Source organism: Balaenoptera physalus (assembly GCF_965194825.1).
Source record: "Balaenoptera physalus genome assembly, chromosome: 11".
Taxonomy (NCBI): Eukaryota; Metazoa; Chordata; class Mammalia; order Artiodactyla; family Balaenopteridae; genus Balaenoptera; species Balaenoptera physalus.
In genome coordinates, this window is record NC_138896.1 from 85,545,548 (window position 1) to 85,563,711 (window position 18,164).

General features: G+C 41.5%; 1 protein-coding gene and 1 long non-coding RNA gene across 10 annotated transcripts in view; one reads left to right on the forward strand and one right to left on the reverse strand.

The window, feature by feature from the left end:
• ADAMTS9 (ADAM metallopeptidase with thrombospondin type 1 motif 9) overlaps window positions 1–18,164 on the reverse strand; it is a 223,530-nt gene that overhangs the window by 106,207 nt on the left and 99,159 nt on the right. The gene's annotated exons all lie outside the window — the stretch shown is intronic.
• LOC309637546 overlaps window positions 1–18,164 on the forward strand; it is a 34,658-nt gene that overhangs the window by 6,871 nt on the left and 9,623 nt on the right. For 2 of the 4 annotated variants that reach the window (XR_014250623.1, XR_014250624.1), the window contains exons 2-6: window positions 104–4,493; window positions 5,144–5,246; window positions 5,572–5,715; window positions 13,115–13,286; window positions 14,971–15,160. This is a non-coding gene — a long non-coding RNA (uncharacterized lncRNA). The remainder of the gene's footprint in view (window positions 1–103; window positions 4,494–5,143; window positions 5,247–5,571; window positions 5,716–13,114; window positions 13,287–14,970; window positions 15,161–18,164) is intronic. The other 2 variants (XR_014250622.1, XR_014250621.1) reach the window with 2 other exon arrangements.

Below are 18,164 nucleotides of genomic sequence, written 5' to 3' on the forward strand. Positions count from 1 at the left end.
AGGTTGTTGTTTTTTTTTTTAATCACAAGGAATTTGATAAAAACCTGTGTCGTGAGATGTTACGATCATGCCTAACGAGAGTCACCATTCCCCCCTTTTGAAGGGCCATTTTGGATAACACCTCAAGGCTCAACATGGAAGGAAGGCAGCAATGGAGAAAACAATGTGGACAGCATGACAGCAGGAATTCTGTCTAGTACCTTGGGTCACTCAAGAACGACGGTTAAATCCTGGTAATTTAGGCCAAAAATGAAGCCCATGAACCTGAAATTACCATGAAATTCTGATTTACAGAAGTCCTACTATGAATTAGTCAGGATTCCTTTCGGACATCTCACTTCATGCAATCGCTGATTAAGACATTTCTTCAACAAACTACCTCACAATTCACTCTTTTGGATAAAGGTGTGTTTCCAAATTCAGCTGTGCCCCATTTCCTAGTGAATTGATTTAAGGAAACTCTTCTACCATTTTTCAGAGGAGAAGCTCTCATTTTCCCAGTCCATTGGAAAGGAGGTGAAAAAGGCATGTTAGAAACTGAAAGGTAAGCTAGCAGGTGGGTCAGTGCCAAGTTTGGGAGGGAGGCATTACCTTTCAACTTTGATCTGCAGGTTCACTGAACTGTTTTAATGTGACCTTGTCTGACCACATCTAAGAAACTTGACTTTGATTTCAGAGTAGGTTTCTCAGTAAGGTTTAGGAATCAAAGGGCTCATGGCGTCAGGACAAAAATTTGATATGACAGCTTCTTGTGGAATAGGCAAGAGGCTGGCCCCCATAAGTATGCTGCGATATTCAACGTCCATTGCCTCATTAGCGATTACAGAAGTCATTACCACTTGGATCATAAGCTTGCTGGCTCCGGTTTTCAAGACACATTATTTCCCAATATGATGTCCTTACATGTCAGAGGGAAATGAGCTTAAGAATGAACAGCAAAATGTGAAAACACAACAAAAATAGATTTCAAATGTCATTTCCTTCTACTCAATGTTTCTAATTTCCCCTGCTAACTGTGATTTTGTTAACTTAAATGGCCAAAGTACCCTTTTATGCCTAATAGGTAAATAGCACCATGTAAAACATGTAGCCTAACATAAATTCAAACACTATTACCAAGCAAGCTCAAAGTGATCCCATTCATAAATGTGTCAGACACGTTTTTCTAGTAAACATAAACCATTATAAAAATTCCAATAGCAGCTGCTAGAGATATTTAAAATATGTATATTAATATGTTTGGCTATAACTTTTTACTTTAGGAGACGGAAACATTGTTTTGAGCTCTCATCTTGTGAGTACTATGATTTGGAGTAGTCATTCTGGCACTCTTAATAGAGTATACAGTGTGGAAGGAAAGAGCCGAATTTAAATATCTACACCGAAACAAAAATATCCATCTTTCAACCTACAGTGTTTTGATGTATATAAAGACTATGGGCTATAATTCTAGAATGAACCTCCAAGAAGTATACCTATAAACCAATTGTCTAATGACTTACACACAGATAATCCCTATTATTAGTGACTATTTTAATATTTAAAAATGTTGGGCTTCCCTGGTGGCGCAGTGGTTGAGAATCTGCCTGCCAATGCAGGGGACACGGGTTCGAGCCCTGGTCTGGAAAGATCCCACATGCCGTGGAGCAACTGGGCCCGTAAGCCACAACTACTGAGCCTGCGCATCTGGAGCCTGTGCTCCGCAACAAGAGAGGCCGTGATAGGCCCGTGCACCGCGATGAAGAGTGGCCCCCGCTTGCCGCAACTAGAGAAAGCCCTCGCACAGAAACGAAGACCCAACACAGCCAAAAATAAAAATAAATTAATTAATTAATAAAAAAAAAAAAGAAGGAAAAAGTGGGCTGGAGACACTGGAAAAGTTTTAAAAAAAAATGTTACTTCCACCAAAAAATACAGGCATAGTTAGAATCTGAGGTGAGTTCATTTGTTTATTCAGCAAACATTTACTGAGCACCTACTAAGTTTCAAACGTTATGCAAAGTGCTGGGAATATAGTGATAAGTAAAACTGATATAATTCCAGCCCTCATGGAGTTTACAGACCAGTGAGGGAGGCCAGCATTAATCAAGTGATGACAAAAATAAATATATACTTGCTAACTGAGATGAGTACTCTGAAGAAAACAAGCTGGAGTGGTTGCAAGAGGGCTCCCTGAGGCATTCCCTGGGGCCAGACCATGCAGAGCTCATAGGTCATAATAATATATTTCATTCTCCACGAGAGGGAAAATCACTGAGGAGTTTTAAGTTGGGGTAAGACACGGTCTGATTTTTGTTTCAAAAATTCTACTTTGACTACCGGGTAGGCAATGAGTGGAAATACAGCATAAGTGGAAACAAGAAAACTACTCAGGAAGCTCATGCATTTGTCCAAGCAAGAGGTGATGGTGGCATAGATTAGGATGCAGAGTGGAGGGGTGAAGGAAGTTGGTGAATTGAAGATGCATTTTTTGAAGTAGAAATGATAGTTCCTGATGGATCAGCTGTGGGGTGGAGGGGAGAGGGCAGAGTCAGGAAGGTCTCCTGGGTTTCTGGTATGGGCAACTGGATAGACAGTGATGACATGAATACAGATGGGAAAAACTGCATTGGGAGTCAAGAATATATTACTTTGTAGGAAATGAGCTGAACTTAAAGGATGTGGATTCATGGGTGGTAATGTGCTTGATTATGGTGAAGAAATAGACATAGTTGTCTTATTAATCAGATGAACATGGGTCAACTTAAAGCAATTCTACCTTGAAGGATCATCATTTCAACATACAAACAGTCCAGACAAGCTGTCCCTTATTATGGAGGGGAGAAAGAGAGTTGGTGGAAATGCTGATTTAGTAATCTACCCATTGGTCTGTAAGTTCCATGAGGGCAGGGATTATGGAAGTTTTGTTCATCACTATACTCCAGCACTTTGCATAATTCATGGAACTTAGTAGGTGCTCAGTAAATGTTGAATACACAAATGAAACAAATCCCATTTAGTGGTACTGGAAGAGATAACCGAAAAGTAGGGAGCAATCTACAGAGGCAGAATTAGAAAAGGCACAGCTTTCTCCCATTTATTGGGTGCCAGTCACTGCTCTAAGACTTTATATATCTTTTATATTATCTCATTTAATCGTTCCAATAACCATAGAGATAGGTACTATTACTGGAGACAAATGGCGTTTTCAAAATGGCATAACCAAAATGCTTTATATGTATATATCTCTTCCCACATGACTCCAATCCAAGTGGCTAGATGTCTGTTGGGAACATAACAGCACAATGAAAATAATTAAGTTATCAACAACATCACTGATAATAATTCATCTGAGGGGCACCACTGGTGCAACCAACATCTATTGCCCATGAAATGAAGACAGATGAAGTTGATACGAAATATGAAGCCTTAAAAATCTTTTAAATATCTGGATTAGTTGCATCCCACCCATTCCTATGTGTGGTTTTCTTATTTGGGAACTTCAATGGAACTGACTTGGAAAACAGGATGCAATACTACACATATTATTTGCCTCAAATTAAGATCTAAAACAGATAAGGAAATTCGCAAGGTATCTAATCTGATAGCAAACACTTTTCATTTCATGCTTTCTAACTTACCAATGAAGAGAAGCAGCTGCTTGTGGAAATTTTCCTATCTAACAGGTTTATTAGTGGGTCTATTATGATCTCATAAAGAAGTTATCATCTTGATAATCAAACACAGGTTTCAGCTCTTCTATTCTGAGGGAAATTTCCATCTGATTTTTTCCAGTCCTTTCCCAGGCACTGATTTTTGCATCAATGTGCATCACAGATATAATAGTTAAATTTAGAGTATCACCTAGTACATATTATTTATTGGCTACATATCTGAGGGTTCTTGCTCTGGGGAATATTTAATTCCTTATATTTACAGCCAAAATAATCTCCTAGTTTGCCAGTAGGACTCTGACTTTTTCCTCTGGGGAAACAATCCAACTTGTTTAAGAGAATGATTTCCCCCCAACTTTGAGCAACACCCTCAAACAAAGTAATCTCTGCTTGTTACATAGAAACACCAAGGTCAGTATCTCAAATGCCTGGGCTTTTGTTTCTGCGAGGTCATTCAAAGGGAATGTTTAATGTGGAGCTTTGTTCAGATGCTGTCTTTACTTTTTAGACGAAGGTCTAAGAGTTTAAAATCCTTGCATTTCAACACATCTGGTGGAAACAGAACTGGCTCCCTCTCTAGTGGTAGCTCTGGGTGTGGTGTGGATTTGTATCTCACTGTTCCTGGTGTGCTGTCCCTGGCATTAGGGTTGTCCTGCATCGGTTCTTTCCCTTATTCTGAGGGGCTGGGTCTCTCAGTCAACCGAGAAGCCAGCAAACAACCCCAGTGTGTCTGCCTGGATGAGAAGGGGTGAACACCTAGAAAGAATGAGATCCCCAGCACTGCCGAGGCTGCTGAGAACCTGGACATCCAAATGGAGATGGGAGGACCACACGGAATTGGTAAGGATGCCATGAGGAACCAAGAAGGAATAGGAAGGGGAGGGTTTAGGTCAGGGATGCACACAGAATCTGGCTAGAAGGAAGCTTCTCGATGGGGCTAGATGACGCTGGGGCTCAGAGGAAGCACTGGAGTGGGTGGGGTGTGGACCAGGACTGCCTGAGTTGTAGCAGATGCTTATACAGAAGGGTTAACAGATGGTCTAGGAGGACAGTCCCAGCAGAGTGGGCACAGTTGAGTATGTCTGCGTGATTCCTATTTCCAAGTGATCTGTATACATAAGATTCTGTTTATGTGAAATGTCTTACGGAGGATGTTGATCAACGAGTCCATATTTCCAACCAGAGGACTGGCTGACAGCAGGTCAGAAGTAAGACAGAATTGAGAAGCCAAGAGAAAGGTCATATGCTAGAATCCATTACCAAGCTAAGCCAAGACTCTGATACTCTAAGGATTTTTGACAATCAGGTCTAACCATCACTCTGAGACTGGTGGGCAGAGTTCAGTTGTGAGACAGGAGACTGTACTAATTATTATTCAAGGCCTTTCCCTTGTGATTCTATAAAATATGAAAAAAACATCTAAAACACAAGCTCTTTTTTTTTTTCAACAAGCTCTTCTTGATTCTACTCTCATTTTGACTTTGTTTAAGAAACATACAGGCAGACCTCATCTGGAAAGTATATCAGAAAGGAGGCAATGCTCATGCCGCCCATGGTTCTGAACTGCCTTTGCCAGTTATAACGACAAGTGAAGTGAGTATTGCATGAACATCACACGATCAGAAACGGCAAAGGGATTCCAGCCTGTACCCACTGTTCCACCGGTGGGGGAAAAAAAGAATGTTGAGTGCAAAGATACAGACTTAGGGATCAACGTTTCGAATCTGCTCAGTGCAAGACCTGGAAAACCATGTGGGCTTGTCACATAGAAAAAAGATAGTAGCTGCAATCCACTTACGTTTATTACTGCTTTCCACACTGTAGGCACTGAGCAAATATTTATGGGAATGAATGAATACACGAAAGCTATAGCCATCATAGAAGTGTACGATAAACCAAATGTCATGTTTTCCTAAAGGTTTCAAGAAAGAACCACCTGGAATCTGACCCCCAGTGCTAATGCTGAACTGATTTGGCAGTTATTTAAATTCAAAGAGGCCACCCCAAGAGCACTCTTTCAGTTGGAGCAGAGCTTTTAGAAATCACACCATGAGCGCTTACTGTGAGTGGGACCGTGAGCTGAAGGCTACTGGCTTCTCCTATTTAATCCCTACAGCAACCTTGTGGCTCAGGTACTATTAGGATTCCTCTTTACAAATAAGGAGACTGAGGATTAAAAAGGTGACCTCACTTGCCCAGGGTCACAGAGCCAGGAAGCAAGCAGACTCAGCCTTCACATATAGCATGTGTTTCTCCAGAACCGCCATTTTCTTCCCTAAGTTATACTGAAGAGAGGGCTTGGTTAAGAAAACAGGCTGCTTACCTCTGCTTACCGGTGGTGATAACTGAAAACTAGGACTTTAAAGAAATGGCCCTTAAGACTATTTTAGAGACCTCTGTGACTCCTTAGTCTCCCAGGAAGAGGATGGTTACACAATCTATTTCTGACTTTAATGCTTTCTTCACAACCTCTTTAGCACCCTGGGAAGAAAGACGCTATGAAAAGTAAATATACCATCATGTACAATAACATAAATATAAATAAAGAGCCACATTTCTCTTTGCCCAAAGCCACACTCTGGTTTTCTCTTGGCCATTTTTCAAGGTCGATTCACCCTCTGCATTCAGCCTGATGCCACGTGGTGAACGATCATCTCTATTCACTGGTGAACGGCCCTTTGCGTGGTCATGAATGGAAGGTTGCAGGTTGTAAATTTTGGCCTGCCGATTCACCAAGGACTAAGCTCTCAAATCTCTGAGCTATAGGTCATCTCTGCATATTTTATATATATTTTTATTCAGTTCATGTATTTATTTTACAAATTCAATGCTACGGAAGAGGAGACACGTCATGCTCACTGTCACACAGTAAAGAAGGAATAGACGTAGGCTTATGACTAAGAGGTCCTGTACCTAGCAAGGAACACTATTTGGTGCCCATTGCACTGGGGATTTGTGACCAGATTCTGGTGTTCTGCGTGTTGCTTGGGAACCACAGCTAACCAGGCATCCTGATTCCTTCCACTCCAACTCAGTCATGCTCACATAGAGCTAGCAGGATGGGCTGGGGCTAGCCAAGGCAGGTGTAGATTCTGTGCCTCTGGCTTTGAGGAATTACCAACACCAATACGAACAAGCATGGGTTTAACCACCTCTTCTTCTAAGGTACCGGTTAAAAACAAATTCCATGGGCTGGCTGTGCATGGGATTCCACAGCTCACCACACGGGTGCCTGTCTTCACCTTGCTCTAAAATGCAGCCCTTCAAGGCACAGGTTTTGGAGTCAGACAGACCTACGTTGGAGTGCTATCTGCCATTTTACCACAGTGCCATTTGGAGCAAGTTACTCTCAGCTCAGATGTGTTCTCTGTAAAATGGGGATAACAGCACTATGTATACGCAACAGGGCTGCCTTACAATTAGATGAGACAATGCATACAAAGCTCTTGGTGTTTTGGCCCGACAGTGTAAAGATTAATACACGTTCACTGTTCCTGCTACTACTACTTCTATTCAGTGGACTCTTTAAAAATCTCTCCTAACATGCAGTTTAAAAGGTGAGTATTTTTAAAAATATATGTTCACTCATGGAGTCTAAAATTAACATTCTAATACAGGCACCGCTGGGTGAATGAGGAACTTAGTCTGGCAAAATCTCCCTCTTGTGAATGGGTGAAGAGCTTTTCTTTCTAAAGGTCACAGAGAAATCCCCAGAGCAGACATAAATGTTGATGATTCCTTTTCTTCTGCAGTGCCCTTTTCACTGTCACAGACTATTACTTATTAATATGGTCTCTTCTAACCACAGAAGACAGAAAGACAAGAAAAAGAAAGGCACCATATCTGAAAGCCACATCTCTTTTTTACTCCGTCATTTCCTGCTCACGATTATTATCTCAAACACTCCTTGTGTTTCTCGTTTGTTTTTTTGTTATGTTATTTCTTTCAATGTCCTGAAGCACAGAATCCACATCAGTGATAACCATTACCAAACACATATTCACTCACTTCCCTGCTCGGTTCAGCTCAGCTGTGGGAGTGCTAAGAGTCCTTTGTCAGAAAGCATATCTGCTCATTGGAGATGTGAACATGTTTAGGGAAATTTTTATAGGGCTTCTCACAATACAAGAATGGCTCTGAACAGGGGCATCAGGGATCCAAAATGACCGAGGAGGAAGGAGAGAAAGCTTGGCCGGGAAACAAGGGCTGTGACTTCAGGGCGTTAAGCCAGTGTTGACAGGCCTGCCTGATGGCCGTTCATGTCCAGGACCACCATGGCACTTATTACCATGAAAAGGAGCTGAGAAAGCATGAGATTGGCAGGGAACACCAAGGAAGACAGCGGATGTAGGAATCACAGTCGTCGCAGCTGGATGGGGCATCGGCCATCCTTCCAGCCCCATTGCCCCCCAGTACCCCCAGCCTTTGCAGTCCTACAAAGGTCTAAGACTGTGGGAGAAAGGGAACTAAGATTCACACGTCAACTCTTGGAGCACACTTGAAGGCTCCTGTCAATACTATATCCAAGTAGGCGGCCTTGCATACGCCTCGCAAGGGAGATGGCAGGGCCAGGAACAGAAGGGGAGGCAGTGAGAGATGCTCATGACCGCCACCTCCCATCACCCCCCAAGAATTATGAGGTACCAGGCTCTCCAGCCATACAGCCTGCGGCCTCATAGTATAACAACTTCTTATTAGAGGTGGGAAATACATGTTAACATGAAATACAGTAGCCTATGAAATTAGCTATGGAACTTGCGAAACCCAAATTGGGGTTCTTCTTATTCTGCAGGAGTGTAAATATTACAGTTTTTCTCCCCATCAAGATAGAAACAAAAACCAAGAAAATTCGCAGAAGCCATACGTGGTGATTTCTAGAGCGGACGCATCCAATGGTGCCCTCAGGGATTTGAGGTATATTATGTCATCAGGCTCTGTTACCACTCACATGCCCTCCGATTGCCCATTCCCAAGCACAGTGCCTATTTTTTAAGGCTTCTTTTCCCTTTCAAGGTTAGACGTGATGATTCTTTGTAACCCAACTTCAGCAAAATCACGATATTGGCATTTTTCAGGAAAGAGGTGAAGATGGTACCAGGACCCACACTCTGTGCTAGCCACAGAAGTATTTATGAAGGCAGACTGGAAGATGGGAAGGGTAATGGGTGAGGTTTTTATTCCAGCATCCTTTATTCTCAGCTGTTTCAAAGGTGGGTGCAGAAAAGTCTGAGTGAGTGAGTGATGGAAAAGTTATGGCTGGTGGGAACAGGGACCCCACGTTTCTTGGCGCTCTGAAGGTGGATTGCAACTAAGGGCCCAGGCTGGAGGATTCCAGGCTACCTGGAGATGTCATTCTGCTAGAAGATGATAGCACTTGGGTAGACCCACTCATGATTTGGGCTACTGTCCCAGCTAGCCAGGGACAGACCTGGGAAGCTAAAGTCACCTTTGGGAATGCTTCTGTAAAAAAGCAATGCAGGCAGGCTGTCTTTGGACTTTCATGCACCCAACCAAGGTCCAGCCCTTGAGCTGCTTCCTCCTCCCAAAGAGCTTTCAGTCATTTAAAAGACACTAGGGCAGAGTTCATTTAACTGCCTCTTCCAGTCTTGCTTTCTCTGCCTGTCTGGCCATTCCTGCATCAGTTTCGTGTGAAAGGAACATCTTTGTCTGCCAGTATGTCAAATATCTTACACTGAAAAATTTACAACTTTTGGGGGAAAGTCGTTCATGCAATGAATGTGCTTTTGGGTGGATATGAATGCCCCCCCACAGAATGGAAATATGCATACCTATCTGAGTCTGTAATCAGAGAAATATACCTCAGTGAGAGGGAAAAAGTCATCTTAACCATTATTGAATGAGATGTTCATCCTCCAACTTTGCAATGCTCTACTGGTACTTCAGATAAGACCAAGTTACTATCAATATGTGCTAGTCAAGTCCTTTGTGGCTTTCCTTGTCTCCTCCTCCTGCTTACCTTTTGCTAAAGAAAAGGCTCAAAAGTACCACTATGAAAGGATGCGATGAGAAGAAATAAAACCCAACGAAAATGTAAGTGGCTCACAACATGAAAGACGGCATACAAGTGGCTAAAATCATGGTTGATGGTTTTCTGTGAAATTTAAATGATTCCTGCACTACTCTGAGGTTTATTCTAATGAGAATCCAAGGGTTGAGGCAGAAGCACGTGGTAGTTACGAATTCAGTTTTGGAAATCAATCAGACCTGGTTTGACCACTGCTATCTATTCCTTTGTGATCTTATGCAAGATGCTTAACCAGGTATGAGATGATGGTGAGTAAGCATCTTAAACCTAACATGTCTAAAACGGACGTCATGATCTTCCTATTATGTTCATTTCAATCAATGGAAGCTATCCATCCACTTGTCCACTGCACAAAATTTGGAGTCATTCCAACTCCTTTCTCTTGTATCCCATATCTAAACTTGGAGCGAATCCTTTGGCATTATCTTAAAAATATGTCAGAATCCTACCACGTCTTGGGACTTCCCTGGTGATCCAGTGGTTGGACCCGCACTTCCAGTGCAGGGGGCCTGGGTTCGATCCCTGGTCAGGGAACTAGATCTCACATGCATGCCGTAACTAAGAGTTTGCATGCCGCAACTAAGGAGCCCACGTGCTGCGACGAATCCACCACTAATACTTGGCACAGTCTAAATAAATAAATATTTTAAAAAACCAAAAGAATCCTACCACTTCTCACCACTCCCACTGAGCACTCTCGTCTGAGTTACTCCAATGGCTTCTAACATTCTCCCTGTTTCTTTGTTCCTCCTATAGCTTCCCCTAAATTCAGAAGCCAGACTCATTCTTTTAAAACAAATCCACGTTCCTACTCAACTCTCCCTCCCCGGCAATGGCTCCTACCTCACTAAGTGTAAGCAAAAATCCCTCCAATGGTCCTTTTCTCTCCCTCTCCCACGATCAACTTCCATGTTCCCTTCCATCAATTTCATCTCTAATTTCATACCCTACCATCCACACCCCCTCTATTCCAGCCACCTTGGCCTTGCGACTGCTAAGATATGCCTGGCATACTCCCGTCTCCAGGTGTTCACCTGAAATACTCTTCTCCTGGGTATCCACATAGCTTACTTTTGCATTTTCCCGGATCTCTGCTCAAATGTCACCTTTTATCGGAGACTTGCCTGACCTTAAAATTACAGTTCCCACCTTCTCTTCCATGCTATTTTCTCTCTTCTTTATTTTTATCCATGGCACCACTCACTTTCTTTCACGATACATATTTAACCTTTTGTTTTATTTGTGATTTATAGGTTATCTCCCCCTCCCCACTAGAATGTAAGCTTGATGAGTTCAAGGATTTTTGTCTGTTTTGTTCACTGCTATCTCCCCAGTGCTCAGAGCAGTGCCTAGTTTATAGAAAACACTTGAATACTTAGGGAACACACAAACGCATGCGTGAATGAATAGTATCTAATAGAGCCTAGAGCCACTTATCTCACAAGAATTTTTAAGGATGAAGCAAACATTCTACACAATGCTCAGTTCATTGGTAGGGTCCAAATAAATAACTCGTGCTCTCTCCTATCGCCTGTGTCTATTCAATCTAAAACTGGCTAAGCACTCTTGTGGTTTAATATTTAATTCATAGTTACAGAACTGAACACTGCACAGGAGACATCTAAGAGGAAGGTTATCTGAGAATACGATGTAAGATAACGAACAGCAAGGGTTAGAAGCTGGGAACTCAGAAGACCACACTGTCCTGCACAGGCAAGCCTAACACTGAAAGCTCGGCTAACAGCCACTGAGACCACCATGTACTCTTAGGGTCACAAAATGTTGTTTCTCCTTCCCAAAGATGTCACCTTAGATTGATTCTTTTGCCAGATGGAAAAAATGTAGATATACAGACTGAAAATAGACTACAAAGAAATATAATGGACCAGAATGGGTTCTATCTAGGCCAGATATTGTCTATCTCCATTCTGGCTGGAAACATCTAAAAGCAAAGCAAAGCAAAGCAAAGCAAAACAAAACAAACTAAAGACTTATACCATCTGTTCCAAAATAATGTGTCTAAGTTTGAGCCTGATTTTTTTTAAGTTCCCTTTCATTTAGAAAAATGCTCTCAGAGTATAGGGTATTCAGGATTACAAAACCAACATCAAGCCTGAGACTTTGTAACTGTAGATTGAATTCGATCTCCTGTACACTCTCTACAAGCTAGCCACCACAAGCCTCCCTACTAAGTGAGGTGGTTATTACCCAAATAATAGGATTAGGCCACATTCAGAAATATCTAGTTTTCTTAGTTCAGCAGATCTTTCCTTACAGATGTACTAATTCGCATTGTTCTAGCGTGCTATAAATGTGCAGGGGAAAACCAACCCTTTTCAGAGCTCTGGTCTGAGAGTGCTGGGTGACCAAGCCCAATTTCTGAGTTCCTTTGAAAACCATTCAAAATCAAGTGAAGTGTTAAAAGGGCCTATTCAAAAATTCAGACCCCAAAGACTCAGTTTCAATGGCTTTTAAAAAGCAGAGGAGAGCTAAACTGGTTTCCACTAGGGCAAGAGCCTATTTTTGGATGTGTCACAAATCAAAATCAGTATTTCTAGAAGTTTTGAAAGCCCTTCCAGAGAGGGAGTGGGAAAGCATGAAGCTTGAGAGTCAGTCGGGTCTGGATCCAAGAATTACTGATTGTAGGATGCTGGGACACTTGCTTAGCCTGCGTGGAGCTCAGTTTTCCTACCTGCATAATGGACACAATAGGGACCATTTTGTAAGGATTATATGAGGATTTGCAATAATGCTTACAAGGCACCAGGCCCAAAGCTTGGCTCACAGAAGATGATCCGTAAATGTGGGCCTTTTGTTATTCCTTCTCCACTTCTGGTCAAACCATCTGGCCTACTGCAGACAGGCACTTTTATTATGTGCCACATCAAGACATGTAAGACCACTGGTCATCAGTTGGTGACTGGGATGTGGAGAAACCCATTCATTCAGAGAAGTAAGATTTCATTAGTGGCTGTATCGTCTCATAGCCCAGAATAACTGGTAAGGTTATAATTAGGTAAAAGACAAAACTCCCATTTCTAATTTGAAAGAGCTTTTGACATAGTTAGTCCATTGGTAATTTAAGATTCCCATTACTTCTGGAAGGTAGCACTCATTTGTCTTATGGAGAACCAAGGTCTCTTCTACATTGAGCTCCAACGTGTATGTCTTTCTTTTTATAAGAATTTCCGGTCTTTCATCCAATAAAGTTGTGGGAAGAATCCAATATTTCATTAGAGTTTAGGTCCTACCATAAAACTTCTGAGGTTGATGACAGTGTCTGGGCTCATTTTGCTTGCCTTTCGTCTACCAACAGATGTCTTCTCCGGTCTCAAAGATTTGGAGTCACTATTAGAGTTTATGGTCATCATTAGTGACCTTTTTGAAGAAGAATTGAGATTGATTTTCCTTCTAGGGCCAGGAGATAGATCATCTAAAATGTTCTCTGTGCCACAGATCTTGGAGTTGCACCTGCCATTCTGATCATAAATACGTGTGTCTGTGTGGCATGGGGGTCTGAGATTGGCAAATACATAGCAATTGCCATCTGCTAAAGCAGAAAAGATTTGAAAAGTGGAAAAGGAGAGGTATGAAGGGGTAGAATTTCAGAAACTTTCTTCCCCGGGAAGTTCATGTATTGAAAAGCCAGGTTAATGCCACATATCTGAAAAAGCTGATCAGGGCTTCCTCTGATAGATTAAAAAAAAACAACTGGTGGGAAAATAACTGTGAAAACCTGGTGATCTCTGCAACATAATGATTTATCTTCCCTGAGAGGAGGAAGAGAACAATTTTAAAACCTCTAAGACTTCTCTGACTTAAAAAAAAAAAAAAGGAATTTGGTATCAAACAGATTTGGGAAATGCTGTAGACTATATCTACTTAATGCCTATGAGAATATGGAAAGGAAAGTTCTGCTGTAAGACACTCATTGAACCACGAGGGAGAGATGATATTGCCCCCAGAGGACATTTGCCAATGTCGGAAGACATTTTTGGTTATCACAACCAAGAGGATATGCTATTGGCATTCTAGCGGGTAGAAGCTAAGGATGCTGCCAAACACCCTAGGATGCCCAGAACAACACCCTACAACAAAGAAGTATGTGGTCCCAAATGTCAGTAGTGCCGAGGCTGGGAAACCCTGTTTCAGACCTATTCACAAGTCATGGAACACTTTCTGTACCACACTCTCGGTCTCTAGTAAGAAACTGGTCTCCTGCTTCCCAGATAAAATGCTCACTAGGATTAATTATGTTTTTATAAAAGTACTCCCCCCAAAAAACTCCTAAATATTCAACTCTGAAACCAATTCCTAGATATAGCTAGAGCATTACACATGTGCAGATTCTACCATGAATGAGGGAAGTGCTGTTTGATTGAAACATAAAAGGCAAAGGAATCTATCGATACCTACCTATCTATCATCTCTATACTATCAGTGCTATCAGTTCATGCAATCCAAAAGTATGAACATGTTGGAATAACGCTTGTTTTCGGAGAAATTCCCATCCTCATTTATGCCATTCTATCCAAAGTTAGTGACCCCTGCCAAAGTTACCATGCGGAATGTCTATGGACCACACCGGGCACACCTGTACACATCAACAACTTTCCCTCCCGGCTCCAAAAAAGACTGAATGACACTGCTTGTTGGTTTGCAAATTCATAGTCTGGTGAGACAACTTTGAAACCTCCTATTTTCAGTTCATTCTTGAAAATCTTTGACCTTGCTGGGTTCCTAGGATTCCACACACTACTTGACGGAAAATTTGACTCTCCAGAGAGAATTGTTTTCTGATAGCTAACCAGAGTCACTCCACAGGGCTTGCAACTGTGACTTCAGCCTTGACTTTTGATCATGAGTCCTCCCTCTCCTATGGGGACCATGCTGTGCACTGTACGATGCTTGGCAACATCCCTGGCTTCTCTTCATTAGATGCCAATAATACCCGCCTCCCCCAAACCCATTTATGACAACCAACGATGTCTCCAGACATTACCCAATGTCCACTGGGGGATAAAAATCACCCCCGATTGAGAACCACTGAATAATCCCAAGGTTTTCAGAAAGTCCTTCAACAAGCTCTCAAAACTGAATTGATTTTAATTCATTTGGTGGGGGGCAGGGCACACAGAGCTTTTTTTTGGATGGGGGGTGGTAAAGGGCCCACTGAACATCAATTTAACAAGGTCAAGATCCAAGGCTAAAAGGGTTGGGGATCCCTGGTCTTAGAGAACGTGACATGTACAACGTAAAATCAATTCCCAGGCACAGCAATGAAGATCGCAACTACAGTGAAACAAACAGGCTCTTCTGGACAGCACTTCCTCCCTGACATCACAGTTGTGACCTGCCACTGCTAAGGGGTTCCCAGACACTTCACAGCTGATTAAGAGACAACCAAGGAGAAGGAAATCATGATTTCACTAAGAAAGGGCCAACTGCAATGAAGGAATAGGTGAGTTGGTTGGGCGAGGGCTTTTTATGAAGCACAAGGAAAACAGACAGCACGTATTTGTGGAAAAGATCTTTAGTTTTCAAAGGATTCTGGGCTTTGACTGGGGAGCAATGGATTAAAAAAGGGGAGTCTGCATTTGGCCAAGTATTTACTGGAATTTACTAACAAGACCGGCAATGAAAGTCTGGATTTCCCTGGGAAAAGGGGAGCAAAAAAACACACCATTTCCAGAGGCCCTTTCATTTTAGCTGCCTGGGTGGGAGGGGTGGAGGGAGGTAGCGGGGGAGGAGGAAGAAGAAGTTCATGAGAAAAAAGCCAATGAAAAACTAGGAAAGATGCTGTTTACGCAGAGCTCGGACTAGAGCACCCACTTTTATTATGATGTTACGGTGCAAATCTGAGATTAAAAACAGCTTCCTAAAATGTGTCAGAATTTTTAAAGCCCTGAAATGAATCCAGACCTACTCTCTGCTTCCTTGTGAAGCAGAATACACACTCTGAACATATTTACGTTTCTTTAAGAATTAAAAAAAAACAACTTTTGAAAAATTTCAAACAAAGAAAAATTGTAAGAACATCACAAAGAACTCCCTCTCCCCCTTATTCAGATTCCCCAACTGTCAACATTTCACCACATTTGCTCCCTCCTTCGTCCTCCCTAAATATATATATGTGCCATTATTATTTTGTCTTTTCCTGAAAAATTTGCAGACATAATGTTCCATCATCTCTCAAACTCTAATTTCCCCAAATCAAGGACACTTTCCTACATAACTACCATACAACTCTCCAAGTCAGGAAATCACTATTAATACACCACCAGCATCCAAACCTATGTGTTCTTTTTATAATTCCCTCCTGCAAGTTAGCTCTTTATTTCCATAGTTTAGGCCAGTGCAATAAGGATATCAGCTTCTGAGTAGTTCATTCATTCACTCATTCATTCATTCATTTCAATATTGTTGATAGTATGCCTACTGTGTGTAAGGCACCAAGCTTGGACAGTGGGCGTCTACAGCCCAAAGGAAATGAAAGTTTGGGGCAATTCAGTAAATGATTCGGTTAAAAGGATTTTCACTTGAAATGTGGTGGCTATGTCTACATTTCTTCCTTTGTTCTAGTTAGAAAAAGGGAGCAAAACCACGTTTTTTTTAATGTCATCTCTTCCCTCACTTCATCTTACACACCTCCCAAACCATAACCACATCTTAACATGCACTTGCCACATGGATGGAGGAATACATCAGTATTGGGGCGAACGAGGGGCAAAGAACGAGGTGAATGCAAGGGCAGAACTCAGAGTGGTTGACTGTCCTACCAATGGCAAGGAATAAGCCTTAGCACTGCCAGAAGAGTTCAACTCCTGTAGCTTAGTTTTAGCTCAAGAAAGAGTATGGAAGATATCTCAATGCATTTAATGTGTTTTATTTCAAGCAGACAGTTATTAGTGTGAGATCACTTTTTAAATAAATTTTAATTTCATCATTTTTCATAATTCACTTGTAGTGCGACAGCATATCACATTCTACAATAAACCTAATCACCACAAACATCTACAAATCCCCTAACTGGCTTGACCAAAATCTAATTTCTCATCCTGATTACCTATATATCTACTGAACAAAGAAAACACTTAGATTTATTACCTCCAGTTATTCTATTTCTTTGTTTATTAAAATGTCAGAAATATCACTTAACGTGTGCTTAATAAATACTTGATGCTTTTCTTCCCTCCAAGTCTTCTAGAAAGCCCCAATCTTGCTCTTTACCTCGTTTAATTTTAAGAAAAACAATTTTCTCATATTCATCCCTTTAGAGCTCTGAGCAAAATCTGTAAATGGCTCAATAATTCCAGAATGTTTCAAGCAGTTACAATCTGGAAAAACAGAAAATCTTAAAATTGTAGACATCCTCTTTCCACAGCTTTTCACCACTTCACCAACTAAACAGCAAGATGAGGGGATTATATCTTGGTTACCAAGCTCAGAACCTGGTTCAGCCACAGTCTGACCTAGAACCAACTAGCTAACTTATCTGATGGTGCTAAGCTCATCAAGTAGAAGAGATTAAATTTGATAATGTGAGTGAATTGCTTTGCATAATTTCTAGCAGAAAGTAAATGCTCCAAAATGTGATTGTTATAATAAAAAGTCAAAGCTGTCCCAATAATTATGGGAGGAAATGCACTGTAAAAAACTGAGGGGAAACAGCTCTTTTGTGGATAACTGAAGCAATCCATTCATCTACTTTCTGAGATACTTCAGAAGAAGGTGGCTTAGAGAGAGTTATTTGACTTATTTCCCATTTTAGTACATAGACAACCTAAGAGTGAGGATAATAAATGAAAAAGGGCTTCTAAAAACAGACCACCTGAACGGTTTATAGTTTAATTCAGATGTCACCCTAAAGGGGCAAAAAAAAGCCCACAACTCTATCTGGTCGCTAGAAAAGAGAACTGATGACATCATCAGCCAATTTGCAGCCAATGTCGTTACATACATTTTAATTTCTGGGTGCATCAGTACAGGGTATGAACATGAAACAAACCATAATGGTTTTCTTAACACTGGGGAGGCAAAGTTAAATGATGGCGATTATAGCGATGGAGGAGACACAGCCTCAGCTCTGATTCTTCTTAAGTGTCTTTGAGACAGCTCCATAAACCTAATCTACTCAACCTTTACCTACAGGGCTCAGGGAATATGAAAGTTGCCTTCTTGAAACTTCTCCTTCAAAGAGGGAATGGTCTCTTGGAATTCAAGCTTCTACAAGGCGGCTATCTGGCGTTGTCCATTTTTGCCCTCTCCTAAAAAGCATCATTACACCTTGCCCTTTCGACCCATAGAACACATAAACATTCTTTCTCCTTAACTGAACTTACTGCCATGATGAACGTGAACTCTGAGATGCAAAAGAGGAGAGTTTGTTTTAACAGCTGCTTTTATGTGGAGGCCCTGGAGTTACTACTCTAAAGACAGCTGGTTCTAAAAGCCTCTTCTTTTTT